This window comes from Meriones unguiculatus, chromosome 7 (genome assembly GCF_030254825.1).
Source record: "Meriones unguiculatus strain TT.TT164.6M chromosome 7, Bangor_MerUng_6.1, whole genome shotgun sequence".
Classification (NCBI taxonomy): domain Eukaryota; kingdom Metazoa; phylum Chordata; class Mammalia; order Rodentia; family Muridae; genus Meriones; species Meriones unguiculatus.
The window spans coordinates 101,547,399-101,559,688 of NC_083355.1; the positions used below are offsets into that span (position 1 = coordinate 101,547,399).

General features: G+C 44.5%; 1 protein-coding gene across 5 annotated transcripts in view; it reads left to right on the forward strand.

Moving 5' to 3' along the window:
• Positions 1 to 270: 270 nt before the first annotated feature.
• Positions 271 to 12,290, forward strand: part of Flrt2 (fibronectin leucine rich transmembrane protein 2) — a 98,460-nt gene continuing 86,440 nt past the window's right edge. For 2 of the 5 annotated variants that reach the window (XR_009593043.1, XR_009593044.1), the window contains exons 1-3: positions 435 to 642; positions 989 to 1,031; positions 1,218 to 4,067. The gene's annotated coding sequence lies outside the window, so the exon portion shown is untranslated. Of the gene's footprint in view, positions 397 to 434; positions 643 to 988; positions 1,032 to 1,217; positions 4,068 to 12,290 lie in introns of those variants that run through there. The other 3 variants (XM_021661720.2, XM_021661717.2, XM_021661718.2) reach the window with 3 other exon arrangements.

Below are 12,290 nucleotides of genomic sequence, written 5' to 3' on the forward strand. Positions count from 1 at the left end.
CCCGAGTCTGGCTCTGGCTCTGGCTCGGAAAGCGCGCCACTGGCATCCTGCCACCAGAGTGCCCCTAGACAGCCACACGCCCACTGGTGCACGTGAACAAAGCTTTTGCCCAGAGAGTCACCGCCTGCGGCTTCTCAGCGCAATCTAGCTTCTACCCGGAGTATAGGGCGAACACAGGGTTAAGCTAGTTCCCTCCTCGGTGGGAGGGAAAAGGAGGGGGAGGGGATAGAAGGCTTTCTGTCTTGCCGGTACCTTGCTGTTAGTTGTACAGTTGAAAGCGGTCGCCATCACTTGTGAGTTTGGCGTCATCCATTGTCACCACCGAGGAATGCGCTTTGGGAGATAACACCAAGCGCAGGGCTTCGCAAACGCGCAGAGCTCTCTGCCTGTTTCCAGGTGCGCTCCTATCTGGTCCTCGGTCCCGGGTTCCCAGCAGCTGGGGGGAGCAACCAGGAACCAGTTACCGCGTCTGAACCTCAGGACCAGAGCGGCAGTTCTCAACGATGGGCAGGTGGGACCTCGGCGGCGACCCCTAAAACAATACCATGCTCGGGGAGTCCCTCTGCTGCCGCATCAGCTTCTTCCCTTTCCACCTCCCTGACCCTGTCGGATTCGGATGAGCTAAAGAGACAAGGCCGCCAGGTAAAGGGATTGCAAGGCCAGGTGAACTTTCTAGCTTTTCTTAGTGGGCACCGCGTTATTTGGGCTCCCCCCTCCCTTTCGAAACAAGTGGTGGGTGGTCGCCTGATGTATGTTCTAGGTTTTATCTTTTTATCCCCAAAGAAGATAGGCTTCTTTTTTTCCCCCTCTACCCCGATTTGGGGGACTTCTGTATTCAAATCTAATCCAAATCCTCTAGGGAGTTTTGTGAGTAAGATGTGTGTAAAAAAAAAAAAAAGAAAAAGAAAAAGAAAAAAAAACCGCTCATTTGCTACCTGCCAGAAACATCCATGCTAAATGGAGTTTTCCAAATCTTCTACGCTTTTAGAACTCCAGCCTTTCATTTCCCTAGAATGCTTCTCCTACGTCCGGTAAGTAGCAACCTCTCCTACCCATCCGTGCCGAATGCCAGAAGTGTTATCACCGGGTGTCTGTACCTCAAAGCTGTCGCCCGCCCTATGCCCGAAATCCGGGATCAATTAGCCACCAAACTGAGGCTACCAGCTCGCTTTCTTTCCACTCGAGTGTGAGTTGTTTTTTTTTTTTTTTTTCCCAAGCCAAGGACCCTTCCTGCCCTGCTGTTATACTTAGGACTGGCAGTGCTAGAGCCGGTGTGGCTGCGCTTTCCTGCCTCACCGGCGGGGGATAGAAAAGTCCGCCGGAGCCCCACTGCTGAGCTATCATCTCTTCCCCTGTACCGCGGTGCTGGAGGTGCAGAGACAGGTCCTTCTACGCCCTCAGGCGCTGAAAGCAGATGTCCAGTGCAGGAAGGGAAAGGACCTGTCCAGTCGCTTTCCAGTCCCGACCAGGCTTGGGGCCTTCTCGAAAGATTTCTCCTCTAAGTTGACCAGCCCGGGGGTCCCGTTGAAGCTTTCAGCGCCGGCGCGGTCACTTCTTTCTCTGTAATCCCCTCCGCGATCGAGACGCCCAGCTAGCTAAGGTCTCCAAACTAAGCAGAGAAAGGAAGCTTTCAGCAAAGAGCCTGTCTGTCTTGGAAGGGCAGTTCCCACACTTGCTGGTTGAATAAATCGTGTGGCCTGCCAGGGGGCTTGCGCAGGGACAGTGGCTGCCGAAGGCTACCACCATCGCCGCTGTCATCTTGGCGCTTCCATCCAGAAGCTCCCAAGATGACTCTCGCTATCTTCTCAGGGTAGAGTCTCCACGGGTGCCCCCTGGACGTTTGTCTCTCCTGGACGTTTGTCAGTAGCACTCTGAGTTTGGAGAGAAGACAGGCTGTGCTTAAGTGTTTTCTAGTCCCAGTGCTTTGTATTTAGAAAGCACTGGGCAGAGAGGCAAGCTCTCTCGAACCCCAGTGGTGTGTGCCAATGTGTGTGAATGCGAGTGTGGCGGTGCGTTTGGGTGGATCCTTGGGTAGCTTGGGAGACAAACCCGCGTTTCTCCAAGTCGTCTCACCAGGATTTAAGCGCCTCAGATCCATGGAGGTAGCAGACACAACAGCGATGCAAGGAAATAAAAACAATTGGGGAAGTGGTGCCAAGTGACTCAGACTTTGAACTGAGGACAAGGAGTGCGGTCGCGCCTGGAGTTCGTCCGGAAATCATCTCCAGCGGGTTACTGGCAACGCCCTTGCCAAAGTCCTCAGCCCAGAGAGCTGAGAAGATCCCCAGGGAGTTGGTCCAGGCGAGCTTTCAACTTGCAAATTGCTTTTCCCAGGGCCCTACCCACAGTGTGCCTCTTTGTAGCCTAACGCTCGGTGCGGGCTTGTTCTCCCTCCTCTGTTAGTATTCCGCCGTCTCCAGACTAGTTAAAACACGACCACAACTTGCTGGAGACAGAGAGACACCAATGAATGGAGGCGCAAACCAGGCCACCACCCCCTCGCCAAAAAGAGAGGAAAAAAAAAATAAAATAAAATGAAAGAATCACGTCTTCGATTTCTTAGATTACTCTTTAACCTTTGCAAAGAGAATCCCAGGTGAGAAAGCTGTACCGCCCGGACGTCTTAACTCTGCAGCCTGTTTTCTTAGTCTTTGAAGCAGACGTTGTCGGCTGTCCATTGTAATTTATGGGGACACCTCATCTACTGAACATCACTCTTTCCAGGAGCAGCCAGGGTGACAGGGGAAATTGGATGTGTTTAAAATATGATGCCAAACTCTAATTCCTCCAATTAAAGTTTATGGACGAAAGCTTGATGAGCGGACCTGTGATGGGCTGGGGGTGCGGCTGGGTCTCCAGTGTTGTCGGCAAGTGAAATAACGCCATTTTGTTGGAAAGACTTGCTATATTTTTATCCTCTAATGTTACGATTTGGTGATTTCTGGGTCTAAGTAACAGTTCCTCCGGTGTGGACTTGGATCGGGCGGACTACAGGGAAGGGGTCTTTCCCCTCTCGGAGCAGCTGTGTGTGGCTAGGGAGGACGCTTGAGGCTTAAAGAGAAGGAGGGACGCGGCGCTGGGTCAAGTTGGCATTCTCGGGTTAGCGGGGTGCGCTTAACTCTCTCCAGGGAGGACAGGGTTAAAAGCCCCATCTGACTTTGGCTCTTGGAAAGCTTAGGGTTGCTGCGGCTCCTCCCAAGCATTCTTTAAACCAGAGAAGTGGGAGGGACTCCACAAGGGTGGGAGGAGAGGAGGGAGGCAGAGAAAGGGGGCTCCTGGAGGGGAGCGCGCCAGAGCACGAGGGAGCGAGGGAGAGGAGGGGCGCGCGCAGCAAAGCCTACCCGGCGACTTCATTACAGTAAACATCTCCCGGGGGTGTCAGGAGGGGTGGGGGTGGGGACCTCGCGCCTACATTAGCTGACCGGGTCCGGTCCGGGGCTGCAGTGTGGCTAGAGCAGCCTCCAGCCCCGCGCCCCACAGACGCTGCACTTGGAGTCAGCCCCGCGGCCGCCCCCGCGCAGCCCGAGCTGCACGCCCTGCTGCGCGTGGTCCGCACACTCTCTGCGACCGAGCGCCCGCCCCGCTCCTCCGCCGACTCGCGCGGTCCACCGACTCCTCAGCAGTCCCGGATTCTCCCGGACGCTCTCCACCGCCCTCCCAGATCGCCCTACTTTTTTTTTTTCGGGGTTCAAGGCGGAGAGGGGGGAGAAGGAAGAGCAGACCGGAGCTGCGGTGGCCCGAGCCTAGAGAAAGTGGCATGCCCGACCTCTGGAGGTGGAGGTTGCGGAGGACGGGGGAAGACGATGCCGCGGCTCCGTAGGGGACGTAGGCGACAGCAAGCGAGGCGAGCGGGGCGCTTGGGCGCCGGCAAGCTGCCGGGAGGCGCACACCGCTCTGTAGCTCCGGCCTTCGCCTCCCGGAGCTCCGACGCAGCGGGAGACAGAGCTGGGTTCCAGCAGTCGCCGCCGCCACCTGGAGGACCCAGCAAAAGTTTGGATCTGGGGGAGGGCGCTGCGCTGAGCGGAATTACCAGCAGGGCTGGAAGGAGACCTGGAAAACCTTAGCAGGTAAACGCGCACCCTTCAAGCTACCTCCGCGTCTGGACTTGCGATCCTTTGAGAGTCTTTAGTAGGGTTAGCTAGGTTTGACTCAGAGTAAGACAGAGGCCAAGTTCAAGGTCCCAGGGATGGTTCTTCAGCGCTGGCCATTCGACAGTCATTTTAGATGAATGTGGGAGTGGGAGTGTGTGGCGGCGCGCGCGGGGTTGGGGGTGGGGGGCTGAGGGGGGTGTCTTGGTGTTTTTTCTTGCCAGATAGGCAGCTGTGCTGGAGTCGACCCTTCCTCCCCCAGGAGTTCAGGAGAACCCTGGGCCCCAGCTGGTGTCTGATTTTGTACAGTTTGGAAATTTAGAATGTGTGTCCAAGGACTTCGAAGTGTGCCTGAATCCAGAGAAATGATTGATAGGTTTCATTCACCCCCACCCGCTCATTCTCTTAGTCCTGTTTCCTGTAAAAAGAAAGGAAGACCACTCTTACTCGCCTGCTTCCCTTAGCTCTCCCTGCTTTTTAGAGTTCTTGGATTTTGGAGAGGAGTATGAATACTGAAAGCAAAGCGGAAAACATATCCGCCCCCCACCCCGTGAGCCTCCCCAACATCCTCAGAGGTTTCCCTACTTTCATTCACCTTCTGGTGTCCTAAAGCGTGAAGTATAAAATTCACATTTTCATTGAAGGGAAATGTGAAACGTGTTAGCCATTGGCGGACTTTCTAAATTTGCTCTGTGTGTGTCTGGTAGGGGGAAAATGGGGGGAGGAGGGTTAGGAAATGGATGTCTGCTCCCCTGCCTGGGGTTAGGGATGTTGCAGAGAGCCTCCTTCCCCCTCTTTTTGGCCTGGTGCTCAGTGATGTGGGGGTAGTGAGAATGGCCTCATGTGTGCAGGGAGGCTACAGCATCGGAGGAAAGAAGCTCGCAATTCTGAGCAGCAGCCCTGCGCGCTTCAGCTAATAAAATAGCTACTGCTCACTCCCAGGACAAAAAAGGACTCAGCACCACCTTCACCCCTTAAGGCCCTATAGAGTTTTGAAGCAGCTCTCGGGGGCCCTGCCTCTCATCTTTATGATGATGATCACTATTAATTCTCCTGGAAACTCCTAGTACCTTCTCTGAGTGAAAATCGTCTCTCTGAGAGCTTATGATTAGTTCTAATAGAGGGAATCTCCTGCAAAGCTAACAGTAAATAATCAAGTAAGAGCTAGGCGCAAATCCCTGTAAATGCTCCTACAGGAGTGCATGGTGCGGGTCAGATTTCCTTGCATGCTGTGTCTGCTGTACAAACCCTCTTCTAAATGGGAGCCATTGCTCCCCATTCAGCTGGGAGTCTAGTTAATCACACAGGGTTCCAGTGAGCTTTAGAGCATGTCCACTAGCTTACAGGATTATTGCTAAATTTATTATGTCTAACTTCCCCCAGCCCAAAGCTCATATGAAGGATGGCTTCCCGATCAGAGCGGGATCCTCTATAGTCCTACCTGGTATGGCTTTATTTCAAGACGTATCCCCCAAACATTCTGAGGTAAATACATTGCAGGGTTGGCACTTCTCCAGCACCGTGTTTGATTGTTGCCGTATGGATATAAAATTTTAGGTCGGGATCTAAAATGTTAGGACTGGATTATGTCTTTTAAGTCACTAAAGATATTTACCAGATACATGTGGCTGGCTGGCCACCATATCAGGGGGGAATTAATGTTTGGGGAATATGCACACCAAGAAAACGTGCTCATTTTTATGCCCTGTGTACTGCCCTCGAATGTGTATAACTTTACTCCCCCTAGAATGGTCTTTCAGAAGCCTGAGAAGAAATCAAAACTGGATAGAATAAAACCCTTTAAGGATCTTTACTAATGACTGTTGACAGTGTAGCACCCCACTGTCATGTCATTTAAAGTTGTGAATATCTGGAGGAGGTTAAAAGATGTGCTTTCAAATATCATTCCATGTGTCTCACAGGAGGAACGTGGAATTGTTTAAAAAATTAAAAATAAATAAAAAAATAGGACCAGCTGTAATATAGCAGAACCTATTATGCGATTATAGACCTTGTACAGAAGGGACACTAGCTTTTTTTTTTTTTTTTTTTTTTTTTTTTTAAGGAGCCCATATCTTAACACACAGTTTTAAACATTTAAGGAAAATAAAATTAGGGTTCAAAAGGTGTTATGCTGGCCTACCCCGGAGTCCTTAGAGCAGTCAGTCATGTTTCTTCCTGTATGCAAGGTTTGAATGGATGTGATTCTTTGAACGGCTGGATCTCATTTGAGCCACCTCTGATGCCCTTTACATTTAAGCCTGCTGGATAGCTTGACTTAGGATTTACACCAACCTTCTGAGAGGGGTGACTGAGTTTCCCAGGGTAAAACTGTGGTTTCAAGTTATGTCCACAATCAGAAGTCTCATTCTGGAGAGGCTCAGCCGGAGCATCTAATTTAGTTTGACTCTTCAGCCCTGTACTTTTACAAGGAAGAGTGGCTCCTCCTGTGATCAGAAGGCCTTAGCTTCAAAATAAGTTGATAAAAGGAAACAGTGAGGGGCGCTCAGAGTTTGTATGCTTTTTTAGAATATCCAAGTAAGGTGAAGGTGAAGAATGCTATTTCTGTTTGGGTCATGCTTTTCTGGATAATCATCTTTTGATATCTTTAATTTTGATTCAAGTTCATCTTTTCCACTGGATTGCTTTAATAACTTTGTGGTTTCTGCCACACTGATTCAAATTCAGTCCATTAGTGACCTCTATCTGTGAGAAGTGAATACTCATTGTTTTTTCTTTCTTCTCATCAGCATCTGCAGACAGATGTGTCTGGGGACCTACCAGCTCCATAGATCTTTCTGAATATTTCATATTTTTTTCCTAATTTGATTTTTCTATTACAGAGTTCAGTATGAATGATGATATTTAATAACAGCAATAAAATGTTATTAGTGAACGGAGTCCTACTAAATGGTTATTCCATAAAGCATTGACAATATGATCAACATAAATAAAATAGCAACTATGTACACTGCCTGAAAGAATTGTACACTCAAGGCGACTGTTGTCTTGAGATAGCTGATGAATGTCTATGAAATTTTATTGCCCTTAAGTGCTTACATAATAAGGGAAACTTGAGATGGCCCAGAACATATATGTGATAACTAGGTTTCTTAGTAGCTGTATGCATGTATCTTTAAATGTAGCTTTTAGCTTCTACTGTGAACGTAGGTGTCAATGAGGAAGTAGGTGGACTGTAAGAAAGGTATTTGTAAACAGATGTTCCTTTTAAGGAGATTCCAGAAACCCCGACTCCTCCTAACCCGATTTTATCTTCTGGGGCTTTCCAAATAGAAACCCGAATTTTAGTTGGTTATTCAAAATGTTAATTGAAGCCAGAGTTTACTGTGTTTCTTCACTTGGGTGGGTATCATTATCTAATATTTTCCACATATTTTGACATGGAGTTTTTAGGACTTTTTCTTTCTTTTCCTTTGGGTAGGCTTTACATAAAAGACATTTTTAAAGACCAGTCATTGTTACTGAATTTAAACAACAGTTATGGCATCCCCATTGGTTTTCTTTCTTACTGTTCCTGCCCTCATTTATTTGCTTTTGTGAAATTGTATTTTATTTTATTTTTCTCTGCAACTACATGTTTAGGGTAGGAGCAGTATTATCAGTCTGTTGTGACTCTTTCTAATAAAAAGCAACCTCCAATTAAGTTTCTGATTATAATCAAGTACACACATGTACACACCTCAAGCTCTGTTTTCAGACAGAGATTCCTTTCAAGAGTCTAAATATGCTCTTTTTTGAAGGGCTATGACACAAATATTATAATAAAAATATCCTGTGTTCTGATGAATACAGAGCCTTATTTCAGTTGAACGAAACAGTAAAACACTGTATTAGCAAAATAATCAGTGGTATTTTGAGTACATGGTCAAAATCTGTTAGAAACTTCATGTTTCTTTCCTATTTTTTTCTACCCTTTGGCGAATTTCACATCTACTGGCCTTTTTGGTTTTCTTTGATTCCTTCTACTGTGGCTCTTTGAAGTGCTTCAAAATTAAACAGTAGCTACATTTTAGGGAAATTCATCATGTTATGTTCAGGATTCCAGGAGAGTTAATGACGCAGAAAAAGTCCTGTAAAACATCTTTCTAAAAGAAGTCCTTCTCTTGCAGGCTTCCTACTTACTGGCCTCCTGTACCATTTGCAGTGAATTGGAACTCCGTTATTTATTTATTTTTCAAATACCACCTCTAACTTAATTTAATGTGGGATGTGTTTCTGCAAAAGTGTGCAGTGCCTTGTATATCCCGAGTCCCTTCAACAAAGCAGTGTCGTTGTTACCAAATTGCAATAAGGAAAGGTAAAGGAAAATCCTCTGGTGTAATTGAGGAAGTCGGAAAGCCTCATTCACGATTCTCAAACACTGGTCAGGTACCCTGCTGATGTTTAATAAGGACATACATTTTTTTTTCTGGCAGCTTAGTGGTTAAAGAGTTCAGCCATTTTTTGGAAGCATTCCCAAAATAAAACTCTGGAGCTGCAAACCATTGCCCTTTCTTGATGCTTCTAAATTTCTTCTGATGTTGATTTTAGAGGACTGTGCAAGAAATTTGGAAGAAGCCTTGTGTTGACCTACGTTTGTAGGTTGTGTTGTTCATTTTAGTTCTTTTAATCTAAGCTTTCACACAAATAAAAGGATTCCCTCATATGAACTTTTCAAGAACCAGAAGAGTTTCGGAGTTAAGCCCACTCAAAAATGGCAGGCCCCAAAGCTGACAGATGCCAATGAACACTGAGACCAAATTTTCTGGGAAGTAGAAGAACACTGGCCTCTATGTAGGTTTGTTAATACACTGCTGACTGGAGTCTACACGGGTCACATGGCCAAGTGGAAAACATTAGATCCGTACTAGTCCAAAAATAGGTTCACATGTTGGTGTCAGTCTTAGCCCCAGATGGTTGTGGCTGTTACTCTTAAGAGAATCTAGTTTCGTGACAACCTTTGGGATAGTTTCCTCTCCTATTCTGTTCCCAAACTTGGACACAGGTGCTTTAGATGAAGGAGTTATGAAGGGGTTTCCATACTCAATTATACGTAGGACAAGGTGAAACTGAGGAGAACAGCTTAGATAGACATTGCCCCTCAGGACTCTATTATAAATTTTGTTTATTTTCTTCTTCCTCAATGGTCCAGCTTCTGATTAAATGACATCATGAAGCTAAGGACTACCTGGCTTTGCAAAAAGTTAACAATGGACATTCATTTTAAAACTTAATTAAGCAGATTAAGAATTCTCCAAATATACATCAAAAATTTCACTCTTTACAGATTTACCAAAAATGATAAGAGTTGGGTATTTTTATTAAAATACAAAAACTTCGTGGCATTCTTTGATATATTTACATTTAAAATAATAACATTTTCATACTTTTCCACTATTTTACAACATGTATGAGTTTTTATTTTCTGAGTAATTTTGTGGTGTAGGCATTTAACCCCTTCACCATGAGAGAGCATGAGAAATAACATTTTTTATAGAAAAAATGCAATGTGCAGTTTTTTTCTGTTCAAAATATTTTTACGTCCATTAAATTTTTTTTAATAACCAACATTTTTATTAAAGTAGTTACAGTTGTGGAAAGGAAGAGGGGAAAGGAAAAGGAGGGGAAGTAGGGGAGGGACTGAGAAGAGGGGAGGGAGGGGGCATCCTAAGAATGTAAAGTAAATAAACTAATATAGAATGTAAGAAATATAATCCTTGAAACCAAAATATACAATGTCCATTTTTATGTCCGTATGTTCTTTCTTATATTTGACCTTGTAGGAATTGCTTAATTTGCCAGAGACTTAATTTCCTCTTTGCAGAGTTCAACAGAGTTGTTGAGAGGTCTAATAAGATTAATGTGAACAGAATTCCTTGATAACAATACAGAGTTATATTCTCATAAACGGGCATTATTCAAGTTGATAACATTTATCACTGCATGACTGTCTTGAGCTAGGATAGGAAGGGGTTCTGGCTTATTAACAGGATACACAAGAGATTCCCTTGCCCTTCAGGAGCCTTGGTTCATGTGTGTGTGTGTGTGTGTGTGTGTGTGTGTGTGTGTGTGTGTGTCTGTGTGTCTGTGTGTCTGTGTGTCTGTGTGTGTGTTTTCACCTAACTTTTCAAGTAGTTTTTGGACCTATGTATCATTTATTTCTTTTCAGTTCATTTAGTGATTGGTTACCTTGTTGGTGAGCTTTTCCATTTTGATGAACTTCTTCTTTTCAAGCATGAAAGGAATTAGGGTGAGATGAGTTCAAGGGATAGACATTCTTTCCGTTGAACTACTGATTAGCTGATGAAGACTGAATTGATCATGAATGGATTCCATTGAGGATATTTATTGGAAGAAACCCCACATTTCCTTCAAGTAAAACTGCTTCTGTTTCTGACCAGGTTTAAACACTTAAGAATGGAAGTTACCTCTTATTAAATCAATAGCATTAAAAAAGTATGATGCGTTAAAAAATTGCCTTGTAAAATAAGACCATAGCTTTAGTTCTTTGGTTAGAAAGGGGAAAAAACTCTTTCATTATCAATGACTAAAAAGATTGGATTTGCCATGATGGAAACAGATATTACAAGACTTTATGTTGTTAGTGTCACTAACACCTGGTGACCCAGTTCTTTATGGCTTATTTCTTCAAATTTTGTTCTGTTGTATTTTCGCAACTGTTGTATCTTGAACAGTTGTTTTCACATTTATTACACTTTGCTAATTTGTTTATATGCAAGCCTTTGTGACAGTTAATTCTTAATGTTTGATATTTCTTGACTCAAAGCTTTACAAACATAAGCATTCATGAGGTGTGTAAAATTATCTTGGCATCGTGATTCTTGGTTAGAATGAAAATTTCAATCAATCATTCTAAGTTTTTTTTTTTTTTCTATTCCTAGTTGTTATTTTTCAAGTTCTGAAAGTTAGTCTTACTTTCTGTTTTATTTATTAATTTGTTATTAATTATTTTGAAGTATTTTTTTAGATTACTGAAATAGGCTCTTCCTTTGTAGCCCTGGCTATCTTACAACTCACTTTGTAGACCAGACTAGTCTTGAATTCAGAGATCTGCCTGCTTCTGCTTTCCAAGTCCTGGGGCTAAAGGCACACAAGTATCACTACTCTCATGTCTTCTTTAGGTTTGGTATTTTTATAGTACCTTGTAAAGTTCATGATCATAGATATATGTATTTAAGATGGAAAATTGCTTCCATAGTTCATCAAAATAGTAAGATTTTTGAAAGGTAGACATTTCCTAATGCTGAAAGTTTAAATAATCAAATGAAAAGAACCTGTATGTATCACATGGGGATGTTACTGAGTACTCCTGTAATGTATAAATACATTTTAAGTCTTGGAGACTGGAATGGAAGTACTGTGTACTCTAAGATTTAACTGAAATCCTTGAGATAATAAAATAATTAGGTCTCAACAATATTTTCCCCATTTTCCTTTCTTTGTTTGAGTTTACGACATAATTACGCTTCTTCCCTGTCATTTCCTCCCGCGGAACCACCCAAACACCACACTTTGCTCTCTTATAATTACATTTATGTGCACATGTATATACACATACATCTGTATTCTCCAACCTAACATGCTCAGTCTGTACAATGCCACTCACATGTATGCTCTCAGGACTGGCCATTTGACATTCCACATCCAGTCCTGTTCCCTGGAGAAGCCTACTTCTCCTGTTCTCAGCACTCCTCAGTTACGTATAGTTCTTTAATTGGAGAACTTCTTTTCCATGTAGGCTTGAAGGAAAGAGTATGTTAAATGGGACACCAGATGCCAACAGCATCTGTCCCTTGTTAAATAGATGATACCTTAGAAGGAGAAGGTATACTATAGATGATGAAGAAAGTTTGTCCATCCATTCAGAAGATGAACGTTAGCCCTTACTATTGCCCAGGCACACATTGCTTGCATAAACAACCAGTATGACCTGAGAGTCCAGATGTAGGTAGTGAAGGAGTCTTGTGCTGAGGCTCAAAGGTGGTGCAGCAAATGAGGGAGATGCAAGGCCTGATTGCATCACTGGTTTGTGCGTGACCGAAGACAGTGCTGTCCAACAGAGTAAGTGAGCCAGGAACATGCAGTGAAGGGACCTCTGCATTGGTATGTTGATAGCCTTAGGTCCTAATGTTGGCTCTTCTACTTGTTAATTTTGTGAAACATGCCAGCTTTTAAAATGCT